The 19,285-nt window shown below is 40.2% G+C and overlaps 1 protein-coding gene across 7 annotated transcripts in view; it reads left to right on the forward strand.

The window, feature by feature from the left end:
• Positions 1-19,285, forward strand: part of LOC105468128 (spermatogenesis associated serine rich 2 like) — a 170,939-nt gene that overhangs the window by 81,806 nt on the left and 69,848 nt on the right. The gene's annotated exons all lie outside the window — the stretch shown is intronic.

Consider the following 19,285-nt stretch of genomic DNA (forward strand, 5'->3'; position numbering starts at 1 on the left):
AGCAAGGGTATTATATTATCTCTTCAGAAAGGGACTCAGAGAGACATCCAGTGTATCACCGGGTGGTCATGCTGGGCAGCCTTTGACGTTTCTTTCAATGCTGAGAGTTCATGACTCTGAAAATCCCCACTTCTCATGATTTGTTGGAGACTGATTCCACTTCAGAGCTCTTTCCAAGTCTATGCTGCGTCCTCCACTGAGGGTCAGAATCCCTCACTTGCCACATATGCTGCCTTGCACTGTTAGCTCTTAAGGATCATAAACCGTAGACCATGAAGATAAATTTGTCCAACCCATTTGTCTGACACCATAGGAACTGAGGCCCTAGCACTGGTTTGCCAGTGGTTTTACAGGCATGTGGGAGAGCCTCGACAGGAGCCCAAGCCACCACAGTGCTGGTGCACCTTCCACAGCGTCACCCCACAGCCTTCTCTGGACTGTAAACCACGTGAGGGCAGGGGTTTGTATCCTCACCATACCAAAAATGCAGAGTGAAGGATGAGAGAAGTGACATTTGTGAAGCTCTTACTATTTTTCTTTCACTTAGCAATGGGGTAATAGACTCAAACACCACTCTAGATGCCAGGGGTATGGCACTGAACATGTGGATGAAGTTCCTGCTCCCATGGAGCTCATATTTTAGGGCAGGGAAGCAGAGAATAAACACAAGAATATCTAAATGAACACAATTGTTTCAGGCAGTGATAACGACTGTGGAGAAAACAGCAAGGCGGTGTGATGAAGGGGGAGGCAAGGGGAGGTAGCTGCTCTATTTGGGGTGGTCAGGGAAGCCCTTTGGAGGAGGTGACATTTGATTGAGATAAAGATGGGGAAAGAAACAACCATACAAAGATGTGAGGACAGAGAATTCCAGACAGAGAGAAAAGCAAAGCAGATGCCTAAGGTGGACTAAGTTGAATGTGTTTGACGAGCCAAGTGGTCAGTGTGGTCCAAGTGTGGCAGACAAAGGTGATTGATGATGGGAGATGAAGTCAAAGAATACCGCTTAGAATGCCGGCTCTCTGTCCAGGTCCGTGGATCTCCAAGGGATCGTGGTTACAATCCATGGGTCCATGAATGTAGATGAGAACAAATACATTTTTATCTTCACTAATATCTAAATGAAATTTACTAGTTCCTCCAGTCATGAATATAGGCAAAGGAAAAAAAAAAAAAAAAAAACAGAGTAGGGCTGGGTGTGGTGGCTCACACCTGTAATCCCAGCACTTTGGGAGGCTGAGGCGGGTGGATCACCTGGAGTCGGAATTCAAGACAGCCTGACCAACCTGGAGAAACACTGTCTCTACTAAAAATACAAAATTATCTGGGTGTGGTGCCAGGCACATGTAATCCCAGCTACTCAGGAGGCTGAGGCAGGGGAATCACTTATACCCTGGAGGCGGAGGTTGTGGTGAGCCAAGATCGCGCCACTGCACTCCAGACTGGGTAACACAGCAAGACTTCGTCTCAAAAAACAAACAAACAAACAACGCACAGTAGAGCAGCAGTGCCTGTGACTTTCACAATTAAAAATCACAGACATTTTCATATTCAATTACATTTGTTGCAGATATCCTGAAATGTTGTTTGTTCATCACTACTTCAAACTTACTGTAGTTATAGAACCCTGTTACTATATGATGTTATTTGATGTGTTAATAGAGAAGTACATATATTACTGTAGCATGTTTGTTTTTATGAATATATTTTTTATGAATATATTTTTATTTTATGAATATATTTCAATATAAGTAGTTTCCTTTGTAATCACATGCAGTTTATTTCATGAATTTTAAAATGTTATTTTGAGAAAGACCCCAAAGTCTTCACCAGACTGCCAAAGGAGGTCCACGTCCTGAAAGGTTTGGAACCTTGATACTGCCATGTAGGGCATTATTCAGAGAGCAGAAAGAAACTGCTGGAGGGTTTTAAGCTGGAGTATGACTTGATCTTACATCTTCTAAAAATCTCACCTGGCTCCATCAGTGACTGTGCTACATATTTTATAAATCTTCATATTAAATAACCTTTCTGTTTGATGAGGACACTGAGGCTTGAGGTCAGACTTGTCTTGGTCAAAGTCAAACTCTCAAGAAATGTGGAGGAACAAGGATTCAAACTCAGCTGTGTCTGGTTCTAAAGCCTGTACCCTTTCCACATATTACTGCTTCTCAGGGTTTTCCATCAAGATGCCCCCAAGACACAGAAGGACTAATATGTTACTCCAAGTCTCTGGGCACATGGTCAAAACTAACTTCTGACAACACACAAATTCCTTGGAGTATTATTACGTGTTGTCTTAAAAATTGATGCAAAATTTTTATCCATTGTATTTAATAATATATTCCGCACATTCTTTCAGTATAAAATCATTGTAACTTTGTGATACTTATTATGAAATATATATACCATTCCTAAAATCCTTAGTATCTTCAAAATGATGTGTCTTTTTGTATGCTAATGAGCTGATCTTTGGCTGAGGGCTCTTGGATATAGTCCAATGGGGACTGGTTGCCCAGGGAACCAACCAGGTGATTAGAGGGTTGGAATTTTCCCTCCACCAAACTGGCAGGAGGGGAGAGAAGCTGAAGGTTAAGTTGATCACTGGTGGCCAGTGATGTAAGCAGTCATGCCTATGTAACGAAGCCTCCATAAAAACCCAAAAGGGCTGAGCTAAATACTTGGAGGTTTGGCGTGGTGAACCCAGAGAGGGCATGTTAGCTTTGAACCCCTTCCCACATACCTTGCCCTGTGCATCTCTTCTATCTCGTGTTCATCAGTAACCTTAATAATATCCTTTGTAATAAACCAGTAAATGTGTTCCCTAAGTTCTGTGAGCCACTCTAGCAAATTATAGACAGTCCCTGATTTATGGTGGTTTGACTTAAGATATTTTGATTTTATGATTCCAAAAGCCATAGGTACTCAGTACACTCCTGATATTTTTTACTGTTTTTTTTCCCCAAAATATTTTTGTTCTGTGATTGGTTGAATCCACAGATATGGAGCCTGTGGACATGGAGGGCCAACTGTACTTGTGCTGGAATCTGAAGTGGGGAGTGGTCTTGTGGAACTGAGCTCTCAATCTGTGGAATCTGATGCTATCTCCAGGTAGACAATGTCAGAATTAACACTAGGAGAACTAAGTGGGAGAACACTCAGCTGATGTCTGCTGAAGAATCCACTGCTGAAGGATTGCTTGGTGGAGAGAAGTCCCCCACACATATGGGTGACCAGAGGTCCCCAGAAGTATTCTGCATTGTGAGAGTATAGTAGGAGAAGCTGAGTTTGTTTTTTCCTATATCTTTACAAACTTATTGGCCATTGAGTAAAAAATAGCAGCAAGATGGCCCTTTTATATCGTGGCTTCTTCATATAATGTCTGAACTCACAGTCATATATTCAAGTGAGAATATGTATTCCCCAATTTGAGAAGCTGGGTTGGGCGCCATGGTGCTGACCAAGGATCGGCAGCCCCTTTCCTAATATCTGCTGAGATAGAACAGCTCCTAGAGTTGGACCATGGAAAGGAAAAGCACTTGAAAGAATCAGACTCATAGCAATTGATCCCTGCAAAGCATGGCTGGTGGACAGACCAATATGGTAGGCTCAGCAGCCAACATTAGAGTGTTAGAGTGTCTTATTCAAAACAGAGGTGGCATCATGCCAATGAGGGAAAATAGGCTGATCTGTCAGCACACAGATCATGGAGGTTCAGTGTGAATGCTCCATGCATAGGCTTAAGAGCCACAGTCATTCCACTCCTCATGAGCAGTGTCAGATGTCCACGTGACAGTTGACAGTAGTGTTTTCCCACTGCATTTCCGTAACTTATCAAAGTGTTGGCACTATTTTGAAAGAGGGTGATGAAAATGGAAGTAGTGCTTCTGTAACTTATTTAATGAATTCCATCTTCCCATGTCAAAAGGTTAATCGATTTCTCAACTCAGTAAAATAAACCATAATAAACAACTGAAAATTCTGATCGTTTATAATTTTACATTGATTTATTTTAGTATACTTACTGTCTTTAGTTATTAGCTTTCATGGCCTTTTTATGATTAGTTTGTTTCTCAATCTGTCACACAGAGCAATGACATTTTAATTATGAAAATTAATAATAACAACAACTGTTATGTCTTAGAGTACAAGATTGTAGAGATCAGATAAAACATCTATGTAGTGCCGTTGATGCAGTATCTAGTCAAGCACTGTGAGAAATTAATTACTTCATAAGAAATGTTGGAATCAAATGAGTTCATCAGTTGCCTCTAGTGGGTCCTCTATTGGATGAATTCGAGTAGGTGCTTTGGTGAGGAAATGATTCCTGCCTTCATGCAGCTTTTAGTCCAAAGGAGCAGGTAGCTAATAATTTCAGGTTTAATATTCAAGACAACTGAAAGTTAAAATTGACAATCATTTTAACTGTTTCATTTAAAAATATCTCTATCTTGTTGGATTATAGCAATAAGGAATTAAATTGAAAATATGGTTGCAATCAGAGTCTGGTCTCTTGAGCATTACATACATCCCCTGCATGAGTGGACCCCATCCACCTTTTACACCTTTATCCACTGCCACATCTCCATGCATCTCTCAGTCGCCACCCTGACCTTAAATATGTCTGCCTCCTTTGCAAAGGCTGTTTCCTCTGTCTTGGATGTCCTCCTCAGGGACTCAACTCTCCTTTCTCCTGCCCTGCCTGAATGATTCACCCTTCTTCTGTCATTCACCTTGTACTTTTGTGGGGTTCTCTGCATTCTCCACTGCAGCTGTTATTCCAGGGAGTGTAATTGTCGGCTGTGGCTCCGTCTCACCGTGTGAGACTATGTGCTTCTTGGAGGTGGTGAATGGTTCTTACTATTTCTTATTCTTGGGTTTGATACATAGTTGACCCCCCAGATAGAGTTAGATAAATGAATGAATAATGAATGAATGAACATGCCTGCTTGAATTGTTAAGTTCTTTAGAGACTTCATTTCCCATTTACGATGTTTTGCAAAATCTCAAGTCTTCTTGAAAAATGAAATGTAGGTTAATGGAAATGTCATCTCATTTTAGTACTCTTTTTGCTATTAAATAAAGCATGTTTTAAATTTCTTCTAAAAACAGAAACTTGGGTTACTTATGTTGACTACCTGTGGTTCTTCAGAAAAGTTGTATGTTTACATAATCATACAGGTGGTCTCAGGTAGGCTTCACAATACCAAATGAGGTCCTTTGCTGAGTAACCGGTCATATCCCGCTGCACGAAATAAAAAAGTAAAGAGAGAAAAAAATTCCCCAAATGTCACTTTGAGAAGGTGAGATATCAGAACAAAATCTTTGGGCTAATCTGATCTTATATATAGGGCATATTCATTTTTAATAGCTTCTTTTCCAAATAATGTGTTTTTAAAGAAATTGAACACTAGAAATTTATAGATGATTTCAGTGTAGGGCTTAATAGTCACCGTTAGATTATTTCTGTGTAAAATATGTGGGTACCAAGGTAAATTAGATTTACAAATGTTTAAATGTAATTTTAACTGAATAAGAAAGGATTATTAGAACTGGTATAGACAAAATAGAAATTTTAGTCAGATATTTTTAATGCATTCTCATAAATCAGTTTAAATAGAATACAATTCAGCAGTAAAACTTGATGGTGGAAAGTAAAGAAGTTCCTTGCGAATGGGGTTAATAGTTGCAAAGTGTCCAATTATGCACAGATAACTAATTCCAATGAGTGGTCCCTAAGCCACACTGGAAGACGCAGTATACTTGGGAGGTGACATCCAACAAGGTAAGGCTGTGGAAAGAGTGTGGAGTTTGGAGACAGAAGTCAGAGATTATTAGTTGAGCATCCTGAAATAAGCCACTTAACTTTTCTGGGCCTCAATTTCCTAATCTGTAAATTGGACATGATAATAAAATCTGCCTCACAAAGTCATCAAGTACAGTAATAAATGTAGAGCTGCTTTATGAGCTCTTAACAATATAAACTAGAAAGCATCTGGGGGAGCTTATCTGTTTATTTCACAATTAGAAAATGGAAAAGGAGCTCTAGTTAATTCACATTTTTGTTTGAGGCCAGGCACGGTGGCTCACACCTGCACTTTGGGAGGCCGAGGCAGGCGGATCACCTGAGGTCAGGAGATCGAGACTAGCCTGGCCAACATGGTGAAACCCTGTCTCTACTAAAAATACAAAAATTAGCTGGGTGTAGTGGCGGGCACCTGTAATCCCAACTCCTCAGGAGGCTGAGGCAGGAGAATCACTTGAACCCAGGGGGCAGAGGTTGCAGTGAGCCGAGAGCATGCCACTTCACTCCAGCCTGGGCGACAGAGTGAGACTCGGTCTTTAAAAAAAAAAAAAAAAAACAGTTTGAAACTCAAAATATAAATTCCCATAGAACCAAGATTAGAAAGAAAAAGTAAAAAGAAAGAACATAAAAGTGGACTTGACTTTTTCAAACTTTTATAGCTATTGCTGAGCCTACAAAAAGTAAGCAAGACTAGACAATATGATGATGATATAGAAATGGGGAACAGCTCAGACTATAATGCCATTGCTGAGCTGCACCACTCACTGGCAATAGCTTTTAGAGCTGTTAAAGTTAGGTTAAATTGGTTTATAAACAATAATTGTATAGAATCATTAAAATAAAAAAGGAGGAATAGGAAAAAGGAGAAAAGTCTCTTGTCCAGAGAGGTGACATATTCAATATCTCTTCAGATAATGGGAATAGAAAGTATTCATGTCTGTGTGTCCTGGTGTCTGTTTTAATTATTATTAAAAAAAAAATTTTAATTATTTTTGAATAAATATATACTATTTTATTATTTTTTTCTTGTAACTCTCTTGATTTGCATTTTACAAAGTAGTGAAGTATAGTTCAAATCTTTATGTGGGGTGGAGTGTGGTCAGAAAAATCCAAGCATTTGGTACAGAAGAAACCCATCGTTATGCATCTTTTAAACATTAACTCCCTTTAATAGATAACTCGCTTCATGGGATTTGAGACAAGTTTTAATGCTAAGTAGTTGTTTTGAAAGTGCAAACCATGCAAGCTTTTGGGAAAATTTTGCAGAGTGTTGAAGTCAATTTAGTCCAACCCTTGGATTCAAACAAGAACACAAGCCACACAGCTTTCAGATTTCACCATGGAACAGGTTCTTGTCATCATTTTCTCATAGGAAAGGGTCATTAAATTTCCCGTTCACAGAAAGGAGAAACATTGACAATAGTTGTTGCCTAATGCTTACTTACAGAACTGCTGTTACTGTTGCTTGGCAACTAGAAGAGATTAGACAAGGAGTCTAAAGGAACTGAATGAATAAATGAAAATGTCAGCATCAGTTTCAGGGGATAAGAAGAAATTTACTATTGTAGGATTAGCATTGCATTGCTTTTTCCAGGCTACATGATTGGAATTCACAGTGTTTCTCTCCCTGCTTCTCCTGTCTCCCCACCCCCACTCCTTCCAGTCTTTCCTGGTAGCCCCCGTGCACTGTGGCTGAGAGGTATATATAAGATAGATGGTTAATGCTAAAGAATACAAGAGCATGTCAAAAATGAAACCCTTTGGCAGCAGGAAACAGTAACTCTGTTCACAATCCCTTGGGATTTATAGGTACTTTACCAACATTCTAGTTATTTCTCTCCATGATCCTTTGTATTAAATTATTCAGTTTTTACAGAGAAGAAAATGACAATGTTGGAATGCTGTAACAATAGTTCCTTCTCTCCTAACCTTACACACTGGAAATCTGTTCAGATAGATTAGACAGACAGGTAGACAGACAGATAGATAAATAGGCTCGGACCTTAAAATTGTTATTGCTTGTATTATTGTTAAAACCACATTTTCTCTGTAAGTCATTGCTCCTTAACTTGATTATAAGCTCCTGATGGACTTTTGATTTATTTGTGTACTTAATAGCTCCTATAATATCATAGACTTTGTGCCCCCCAAATATTGGCTAATTAATCAGTGTTAAATAATTTAGCCACTATTGTCTAATGGTAATTCTCAACTTACGGGGAGGAAGAAGGAAGTGGGACATGCTTCCTGGGTCTAGGGCAAGTATTAAAATGTCAGTGGGGGAAAAAATAGGTATAATTAGAAAAGAACCCACATACTCGTTTTCTTTTGAGTCCTCCAAGAGACAGATGCCAAGATAAGATGGGATTAGAAGAGATGGGGAAGACGGTAGGCAGCCAGAGCAGGCAGGGAGAGGCTTTAGACTTCCATACAAATCTGATAGCTTGAAAGAAGAGGGAGAAGAAAGGAAAATCGAGCAGAGAACGTCTCAAACTTACAATGCAGTATTGAATTTCGGCAGGCTGATGAGGAGTGTTTAGGCCAACATTGCCCACTGGAGGAATGTTCAGAAATGAGCTTTCACTAGTCCCCAGCCTCCTCAGCTGTTAACTAGCAGCCTTCTGGGGGGAGTTTGGCTGGGGTATAAATGCACTAGGGGACCCAGAGGAGTGGCAGAGGCTGTCAGTCAACTGTATTGATTTCTGTAGCTGCCACAATACCTCAGAGTGTATCAAAATATATATATATATGTATATCAAATACATATATATATTTAAAAAGGAAATTGGAATACCTATTTTGGAATTCAGTTACATGAGAAAAGCTTGACATTTTTATGTTTATTGAAAAGAATAAATTAAAAGTTTGAGAACCATCATTCTAAAGTAATTAGTAAATTAAAATGCAAACTCTAGAATTTCCCGTCCTTTAGCAAACCAAGTCATACTGCCACTAGTATGGGGAGTCTTCTCAACTTCTAGGGCAAACAGTGATTCAGTAATCTTATTGTCCATTAAAAGTATACTTTGTTTCAAACCACATGTAAAGTAACAAAGGAACATCATTATACTGAAAACCTGTGTCCTTTGTGTACAATGTGTATACATTGTATTTATTCTCTTGGCTTCCATGTTTTAATCTGCTAAACGATGGGAGTTCACCTATATGAACTCCAAAATCCTTGGCAACTCTATCATTGGATGAACCTGTGGTCTTTCCCACCTCCTACGCACTGGCACTGTGAAAGACCAAAAGGGAGACTGTGCTGCGGATCAGAGAGCATGGGCACCAGCCTGAGTCCTGATACAAACTGGTTGCCTCAGGTTGAACTTAGCACATAACCTCTCAGTACATCAGTTTCTTATAAAATAAACGAACCTGATTGAACCATCTTAAAAGTCCATGTATGGTTCACTGGCATAACATTTCTGATGCTCTCTTGTCTTAGGGATGCTTTGGAACTCTGCTTCTCAATCCTTGACGGTAATTATCAAAAATATATTGAAATGACGATTTAGGATCAATTATATAACTTAATGTTTTTCTTTCTTTTTAAAAATACTATGCTAAGCACATTTAACATGAAATTTACCCTCTTATTGTGTTTTTAAATGCCAGTACAGTATTGTTAGCCATAGGCACAGTGCCTCTAGAGCTTACTCATCTTGCATAACTGAAATCTTATACCCATTGAACAGCAATTCTCCATTTCCTCCTCCTTCCAGGCCCTGGAAACCACCATCCTAGTCCCTGCTTCTATGAGTTTGACTATTTTACGTGCTTCATATGAAGGGAGTCATGCAGTATTTGTCCTGGGCCAGGCTGATGCCACTTAGCATAGCATCTTCAAGATTCATCAGTGTTGTCACACATTGCAAGGTTTCCTTTTGTAAGGCTAGATAATATTCCACTGTGTATATATACTACATTTTCTTTATCCACTCATCTTCCAATGGACAACTGTGGTTTTTAAATTTCTTAGTGGCTCAAATTGTAATTTTAGGAATTTGGCAAATGCTGACTGGTTTTAATTCTTTTTTACTGCCTTTAGAGGAAAAGCAAAGAAATAAACTCATAAAATCATTGGGAAAACAAGATCTGGCCAATCAGATGATAATTTTGACTGGTGTTCAAATCATCATGCTCTTTTTTAATTGATCAAACCTATTAAAATAAAAAATGTAGGTGAACAAATAAACTCCCCTCAAAGAGAGAGAGTGTGTGCTTCTAGTTTCCATGGTGTTTAAATCATCAGCTTCCTCCACACCACAGCGAAGAAATATCCAAGGTTAATATAATTTAGAGATTAACCCAACTCCCTTATTCTGGTATTGACTAAAAGGTAATTAACTCCTTTATTCTGGTATTGATTAAAGGGTAATAGTGACTTATGCCTTTATGGTACTCTTTATCTGAAAAGTTCTGTGAATCAGCAGGAAAAAAAAAAAATCCCTCAGGGAGAGTGAATGTCAATAATTACCATTTCCCCCCCACCCCCGCCCCCAAGTGGAGACTTTAAATTGCAAAGAAAATGAGAAGAAATATTTTACTGAATATTCTAAGTTAGAAGCAGAAGATTAAAGTGTCTTGTTTCTACTCTGATTAAAATACCAGAAACAAAATGCCTTGAATGAAGATAACATTTTTTTGTCCTCAGTAATAAATTCAAATATAGAATTCATGAGCGATAGTGGCCAGACAGAATATTTACCTAAGTCCTAATACAATGTAGGTATAACCAGCTGGCTGAAAACAGACTTCCAGTGGACTCAAGGACTCAGTGTACCCTAAAATTATGTGCAAGTCTAACTGGTAGTTCTGGGAAAATATGAGAAGAATCAAGAACAATTATAGAAAACATGTAGGTATATACTGAATATATGCTAGATAAATGGGTAAAATGAGATATATATTAAGCTCATTGCTTGTTTAAATGTAGATCAAAGAGACTGTTGCTAACAATGATTTTATAGTTATATGTATATATTTAAACTTCCCAGTGTCAGATTAAAAATCAAAATTCTGATATAAAAAGTTGATCATGGACTAAATTTAAAGATTTAAGAACTTTAGTTCATTTTAATTTTACTTTTTTGTGTGTGGGAGACTGAACTTTTATTATGACTCAAATCAGTCTCCAATTTTACTATTTCTTTAGATAGGAGAAAAGTCCATTTGAATACCTCTTACTCTGTAAGTCATCAGCTCATTTCTAGGAATTAAAGAAGTTGTATCTAACATAAACTATCGGTTTTCATTTAGTACTATTATAACTGTTAAATAAATTTGCTTTTATTCCAAATGTTCAGTGACTGGACAAAGTACAGATGAAGAATTGGTAGAAAGAAATCTGGGTTGTCGATTTCATTATCTTTGACTATTTGAAGCCAACCATGTTTTTCAAAGAGACAACAATAGTATCTTCCTGCATTAAAAGATGGAGCCTGCCTCTCCCCTTAAAACTGGGCAGACTTTTGTAGCTGGTTGACCAGTAAAGTAGGAAGGAAAAGACTTTTCCAAAGCCAGGTGATTCTGCTGCTTCTTCACCAGGTGGGATATTGCAGTGGCTCTCTGGTCTGCCATGTGAACAGTCTGACTGTTCCACCATGCTTCAAGCAAGCCCAGACTAGCCCATCAACACAGACCACTTGGAGAAACCTTAAGACTGCACAAAGACAGAGAGGCTCAGACACACCCCATCTGGACCAGCATCCCTCTCCCCCACCATCCGTCTCCATGAGAGACCTCGGGGCAGACTACTCTGCCAAATTCCTCCCTAATTCCTAAGCCACAGAAATAGTGAAAAATAGGTTGTTGTTCTGAGTCACAAAATTTTGGACACTTGTTATGCAACAGTGGATACCTGGGATACCCTCGTACAGAGAGAGTGCCCTCTCGAAGAGTTTTGCTTTACAGAAAGTAAAACTGTTCTAAACTAGAACTGCTATTTTTGAAATTATAATATTATATAAATAATGGAGAGGTGTGGGTGTGTAGTTAGTACACTCAGGTAAATGAGTTGACAGGTGAGCAGTTATACCTAAAAAGAGATCTGTCCTGTGCCACCTTCTCTCCTTTGTCTCATCCAGTGTCCCTTACCTATCTATGACTTTTGTGATTTCTCACTCACGGTTCTCAATTCTGGATGGATATTAGAGTCCCTGGGAAAACTTTTTTTAAAAAGGAATGCCAAGTCCCGGATTTGATCATCTGGAGTGGGGCTCAGGTTTAGCTATATTTTGAAAAATCACCAAATAATTTCAGTTTGCAGCCAGGGTTGAGACTCACTTTGATGCTGATGGTGCCAAAATCTCTATCCCTGGCTCAGTTCTTTTCTGGAGCTCCAGATTTACAGATTCAGCTGCCTGTTAGATATCTGGACATGGATGTCTCACAGGCTCCTGAAAGAGTAAAGCTACCACCACTGGTCCCTTCTCAGGAAATGATCCCACCAGCCACACAGACAGTCGAGCCAGAAACCAAGGAGTCACCCATGTTCCTTCATCTTCCCCCTTCCCTGCATCTAGTTAATCGCAAATCAATCGCTTCCTCCCAAGAAATTTGTTGAGTCTTTTTCTACACTGCCCCATCTTGATCCATTTCTCTCCTCTCCTGGACACTGTTGGAATCCTAACAGGCATCCATTTGATCTCCTCCAACACATTCACAAAGAAACTGGAATGACCTTTGATATGCAAGTGTCATGTTCCTCTCCTGAGTAAAGCCTTTCAATGGCTTGCCCTTAGAATAAGCCTCAAAATTATAATAAGGCTTCCAGGGCCTTGCCCACTTTTGCCTTGTGCTTTTCTTCTCCAGCGTCACCCACAATCCCCTCCTTTTCATACTTAATGCTCCAGCAATCTTTGACTTTCATTCCTTTGAGCATGCTCTTCCAGTCACTCAATCCTATCTGTTCATAGACGTTGTGCCCTCTTCCTGGAATGCTCCACCTTCCCTCCCATTCCCCTCGCCTAACTATAGTGCTACTAACCCATCGTTCTTGGTTTAAGCTAACTTCAGTCCTTGGGGGGCTTCCCTTACTCTCTAGACTAAGACAGGTCCCCTGTTATAGATGCCAGAGCATCCTTACTGCTTCTTCTATAGCACTTATCAAACATTTGCCTTCCTAGACTATAAACCCCAATACATCTGTCACTGCTGCAGTCCAGCTTCTGAGTCTGTGCATTGTGACTGACTGAAGAAATGAATGAACAAGTATTAAAAGATTAATTTCAACTTTGAGGGAAGTTTTTATGATAATACTCTGGCCTCTATACTTGGCCATGGCCTATACAAAATTCAGATAAACAAATCTAAGATATAGAGGATGTTGACTAATTTTTAAAATGATACAAAATTGGAAGGAATGGCTGAAACATTCCTGTTTATGATGGGACAAAATTCAAGGTTCCAAAACATAACAGCTGGCTGGAGTAATGAGTCAGAATTTACATACTGAAATATAAGAAAGATGAATATAAAATCCTACCTTTGTGTTCTAGTCATTGCACAAGGCCAGGGGACACTTGTCTCAAACTCAATGGAAGGAGAGTTAGTAGCAAGTAACCTGCATTTGACCTAGTGATTAATTAATGTGGCTCCTAAAATTGCAGATGTCACCTTAGACTCCTTTAATGGATAAACGGCGTCCAGCCAAGGCAGGTGCAGGTCTCACAGTCCTCTGCTCTAATCCAACCACTTCTGGAGCAATGTACTTCTCTTATAGCACCATATTTTAACAGGATATGCTCAGAAGAGCTTGATCAGATAGTAAAAACTTGGGAAGCACAGCTTATGAAAAATTGCAAAAGAGCATGTTTACTCTATAAAGATGGAATTGTGGAGAACACTTTAGTTCTTTTTAAAAAGGAAAGGGCTGGACTGCAGAAAAGGGGTTATACTTACACACCAGCAGGCAGGACTGGGACCACAGACTGGCAATGTCTAACATCCTTTCTCTGAGCATGTCCTTATCATCAACCTTTCTCATCGTCTGTCTTTAACATCTGTTCTTTCTCATCCCTTAGCCTCTCTCTAGTCTTCCAATTCATCCCCCCCCCCCCCATAGACCACAGATGCCTTCATCAGTCACCTTAGTGATACGCAGCCCCTGTGTTTCAGAGCCCTAAAATCTACCACTACATTTCTTACAGTTTGTAACCATGGATCGTTCCTTTGCTCCTGCTTCTGGCTTGTTGAGAATTGTTGGGGAAAGCCATGCCAATCGGCACCATAACAGATCTGTGCAGTCCAGCACCATGGACTCACGGGCCTGCTCAGCAGTCCGTCGTTCATCAAGTTCATTTCCTATCTCATTCCAGTAAAGCAGCTCTAAACCTTTCTCCACTTTTTAAGCCCCAAAGTGAATTCTAAAACTCTTATGCAGAGGAATGGTTTCCATAAATTTTCCCCTTCACAATCTGAAATTTTTATTATGTCTTCACTCTCCCTTCTTCTCCTTTTCTCCTTTCTCTGAATTCTTAGAAAAACAGAAGAACCTCCCTTCCATTCCACATGGGTTTTGATGATGTTTCTCTTATTTCTGGTGGAAACTCATTTCATAATTTATCTCCTCTCTTCTCCTCTTCTAATTCTTTCTCACTGCCATCTCATTCCCTCCGTCAGTGAACATGCTCATGCACTTTGGGGAGATTAATTGTGCAATGACTGTTTTAAGATGGATTGGAGAGAGGAGAAACTAAGCCAGAGAATCCCATTAGGAGGCCTTTTCCAGAGTCCAGGTGAAAGACAGGGGAGCCTGTGCAGGTTAATGAAAGAAAGAATAGAGAGCAGGTAAGATTCTGAGGGGACATTGTTACCAGTATGATGTGCTAGTTATTTATGACTTTGCCTTATTTTCCTTACTCTTTTGTCAGCTCGTTGGATGCAAAGATTGTGTCAGATTCATTTCACTTTCCCTCACAAAATGTGGCTTGAATGAGTGAATGGCTACAATCCCCCCAAACCCTTGTGGAGAGGGTTGCCATCTGGAAGGTATATTTTTTTAAGAGGTGATAGTTGGTGGGATAGGGAAAGACATCTTCTTATAAGGAGGGAGGAAGAGAAGAGTAGGCCTTTGTTTCTCAAAGTGTGGTCCATTGCATTCATTTCCGGCTGCTGCTGTAACAAACTGCCACAACTTCAGCAGCTTAAAACAACACACATTGATTATCTTCTAGTTCTGGAGGTCAGAAGTCCGAATGGGTCTCACTGGGCTGAACTCAAGGTATCATTTCTGGAGCCCTGGGAAGAATAATCTTCCTTGCCTTTTCTAGCTGTTAGAAGCTGCCTGCATTCCTTGGTCCGTGGCCCCCTTTCGTCTTCAAACCCGGAGAGGCTGGCCAAGCCTTTCTCTCATTGCATCACTGTCACACTGACTGTCTTCCATCTCCCTCAAATTATAAGGACCCACTGAAGTAATCCAGATGATCCCCCCATTTGAAGGTCAGCTAATTAGCAACCTCAATTCCATCTGCAAATCTGCAGTTTGCCACGTAACCTAACATGTTCACACGTTCCAGGAGGATAATGCCATGGATGTCTAGGGGGCCATCATTCTGCCTACCACATCCCTGGACAAGCAGCATTTACATCAACTGGGAGCTGATTAGAAATGTAGAATTCAGGACCCACCCCAGGCCTCTGAATCAGAATCTTCATCCCAATCAAATCCCCAGGTGATCAGAATATATTTTAAAGTTCGAGAAGCCACAACTAGACCGTCTCTAAGATCCTCCCCACTTTTACTTCCCATAATTCTATAAAAACTGTTTCTTTTTTCCATCTTCAAATCTGCATTATTCTTTCTCCTCCTGGTTTCCTGCCGGGGGAAAAAAAAAAAAGTTAATTTTGATTTGTACCCCTGGTGTTAATTCCCCCAAAAGTCAGCCAAGTAGAACATGACAACACCTCATGCATATTTTTTGCTGGCAGGAAGTAGATGTTAGAAAAGGCAATTAAATTATGGAATTATCCATGATGCAAAGGTACTGGTCTGCAAAGAGTATTTTCTTCCCCAAGAAAATTCATAGGAAAACTACCTCCATTACTGTGTAGATATTAGTGGCCCAGCAAGTGAAGCAAAGCGTACACAGATGAGCTGTTTTTAAGGCATCTCTGAATGGTTCAGCATTTGAGAAATGTGACCAAAGCTGATTATAAAACTCCTTTCAAAGTTGCAGGAACGGCAAACCCATAAATAACTCCAGTTCCCATTGGTGTGAGGAGGAGGTTGCTGGCTGCTTGATTGCTGTCCTTATCATAGGGGATAAGGTTAAGCTCACCTCCAAGATTGCAGGCTTCTTAAGGAATGAGCCAGCCATATGCTGTGCCTGGCACCCAGGAGGCACTCCATACATTTTGGGCTTGAATCCATTAAGCTTTTTAATAGTGTGTAATACTTAATTCTTAATTAGAGATGCACTTAAAAATGGATAAGTAAAACTAGAATATGTCAGTAACCATCTTACTGGACTCCCTGCTTCCTTTTACTCATTCAGTCAGTCATCCATTCTACAAACATTTATGAATCGTCTACTGAATGCCACCCGTTGCTCTAGACCCTGTGGATATAAAGATATGCTCCCTGTCACTCAGTAGAACAAGAAGTCACATAAGTAAATAATGGTGGCAACGTCAGTGTTGGAAGAAGTGTGTGAGCAAAGGTCTCAGGCCTCTCTTCTCCCAGCTGCCATGTACATTCTAATGGGACTTATCTTTGAAATCTTCCTTTTCTCACCTTTGCCAATCGGGATTAATTATTTAGCTTTATTATTTTTATTTCCAGCCCTGGCTATTAATGTTGCCTCCAGGCATACCATACTTGCTCTAGAAAATGAAACCCTCTCAAACTAGCACAAGTTAAAAAAAAAAAAAAAAGAGAGAGAGAGAGAGGTTATTATTATAAAGGTCTGGCAGCGTCTCATGAGACTTCAGGAAAAGTTAAAGGAACAGGAATGCGAGAAAGTGAGGCAGCTGTAAGTCCAGCCTCTCTTCATCTGCCCTCCAGCTTCTCTCCCTTTGTGTTGAATAGCTCCGACCTTCAAGGCAGAGGGTCTAATTGGCTCACTTTGTCTTTTCTAGCCAGGCCACTTCCTGACCACTGTAATTCATTGTCACTGTGTTCTGATTGCTTCCTTCATAGCACTCACTTAGCACAAGTTGCAGTGATATATTTTAATTTCTGTGTTTATATCCATTTCCCTCTCTAGTTTTGGCAGTGACCATATCTGTTTTGTTATGGCTGTATCCAGCCACTAGTGCAGTGCCTGATCATAGTGGATGTTTAGTAAATAATTAAATGAAAGAAGAAGAGGGGGATAATATCACATTAACCACCCTAAAGATAGACTTAGACTTCCTCATTGTACCAGTTACACCATAGAGAAGGGAAAAGTAGGGACAGAGTCTTGGGTCCACGGACCCCTTAGCAAATCTGTGGAGGGAGGAGGTTCTCTAAGAAAAAGGGTAGACAGGGTAGTCTTCCCCCAAATACGTCTCGACCAACATTCAAGCCACATGGTCTTTCCACTTCAAAGCCACACCTGGAGGGACCCCTTAATGCAAATGCTCCCACTTTTTTCTTTTTAAAATCTATTGAGTAGCTAATATATGCCAAATTCTATAGGAAACACTTTACAGGCATCATCCCTTTCCATTTTTACACAGACTCTAGAAGATAATATCCTCATTTTACAGCTACAGAACCAAGTTTCAAAAATTTAATTAGTTCACCCAAGGTCATAGAGCTATAATGTAGCAGAGCCAAGATTAGAACATAGGTCTGTCTAACTCCAGTGCTCTTTCCATGACATTTGGCTCTCTATAAAGTACTCTCCCTTACTCGGGCAAACTTAATTCCTTCTCTGTAGCAGCACAGTGCCCTGTTCATAAGGACAATACAGCACTTATTACCTACTTTTATTGTAGACATTTCTGGCTCCACTGCTAAACTATGCCTCCTTACAGCAGAACTATATCTGGTTTTTCTTTGTATCCTCAGCTCCTGTCATTTAATGGGGGCTCAACCAATGTCTGTTTGCTAAGGTGAGCCTGGGAAGGATAGACAGGGAGTTACTGTGCTTTTTCATATTTTTAAAACTCCACAAAATACCATGAGTACCTTATTCAACAGAAGTAAAATTGTAAGAATGTAAAAATCTCATAAATATTCCTCCAGTCTCTGTTATTGAAATTTGAAGAACACATATATGTTCTCCCTACCCATATTATGCTTAATGACATCAATCAAGTGAGACCTGCCCACTGTTATCATGCGTGGTAGATGCAGAGTGCTGGGATGGTCCACACACACACCAATGGAGTCTTCTTTTGACTCCGAGCAGCCGCCTGGTGTAGCTACAAGTTGGCATTCTCTCACTCCACATATATGTATTAAATGCCTACTACATGCACCATATTAGTTGCTTGTGAATGGGCATGGTGATTATCCAAAAATGGCCAAGATGAGGATTCTGCCCTCACGTTGCCTGCCATCTGGGAGATACAACACACACACAAATACTGGAGCTATAAAGGAAAGGGGCTAAGACACTTGCTGACCAGGGGCTACAGGAGTTGAAGCAACGATGACCTCTGGCAGGGAGTATGGAGAAGGATTTCATGGAACACATGGCATTTCACCTGGAATGTACAATTCAGACACATCTTAAAAAAACCCAGCCTGGGGGTGGGGACTCACAACTGGGCATGGGGAGCTTGTCTGTGAAGGGGTAAAGTCGGGCATTTAGAAAGCAAGTTGGAGCCCAATTGTTGCTGGCCTTGAATGCCAGGTTGCAGATAATGAACTTTATTCTTAAGTTCTTAAGGAAGAGGGTAAAATGGTCATGAATATACTCCAGGAAGAGCAGCTGCCTGGGACTGAATTGCAGGGGAGAGACTGGAAGCAGAGAGAGCAGTTATTTTATGTTTATTTGATAATGCCGGGTCTTTGCTGATCACACAGCTGTGTGGGTGGATTGAAAACTTTGGTCAGAGCCACTTTTGAAACTCAGACATAGTTTTAGTGACTCATCAGGAAGCCAAGAAGAATTTCTAAGGGTCATCACAGCCAGGCTCAAAAGATGCACAGTATGAATGAGGAAATCCATTAACAGCTCTTAACCAGACATCTCAGGGACTGAGAAGGTAAGTTAGTTTGGGAAACTGAAACCAAACAACGTCCATGAAAGTCACACTGCCTCACTGCCCAGTTAGTGCAGGCAAAAGGCCAGCAGGGCGGGCCTGAGGCTCAATGGGGCAGAGCCTGCAGAGTCAGATAGGGAAGCCCCAGAGAGAGGAAGGATCATGACTAAAACGCTCAAGAGGTGGCATCAAAACATCGTGCTGTTTCTAGATAGCACATTGACTTTGCCAAACCAGAGTGAAATTAGCAGAAGCAAAATAGGGGAACATAATTTTGGGAAGGTAAAACAGTTGCTAAATGAACCACTAACTAGCCATCTTGACTGTCACCCAACA

Source organism: Macaca nemestrina, chromosome 11 (genome assembly GCF_043159975.1).
Source record: "Macaca nemestrina isolate mMacNem1 chromosome 11, mMacNem.hap1, whole genome shotgun sequence".
NCBI classification, from domain to species: Eukaryota; Metazoa; Chordata; class Mammalia; order Primates; family Cercopithecidae; genus Macaca; species Macaca nemestrina.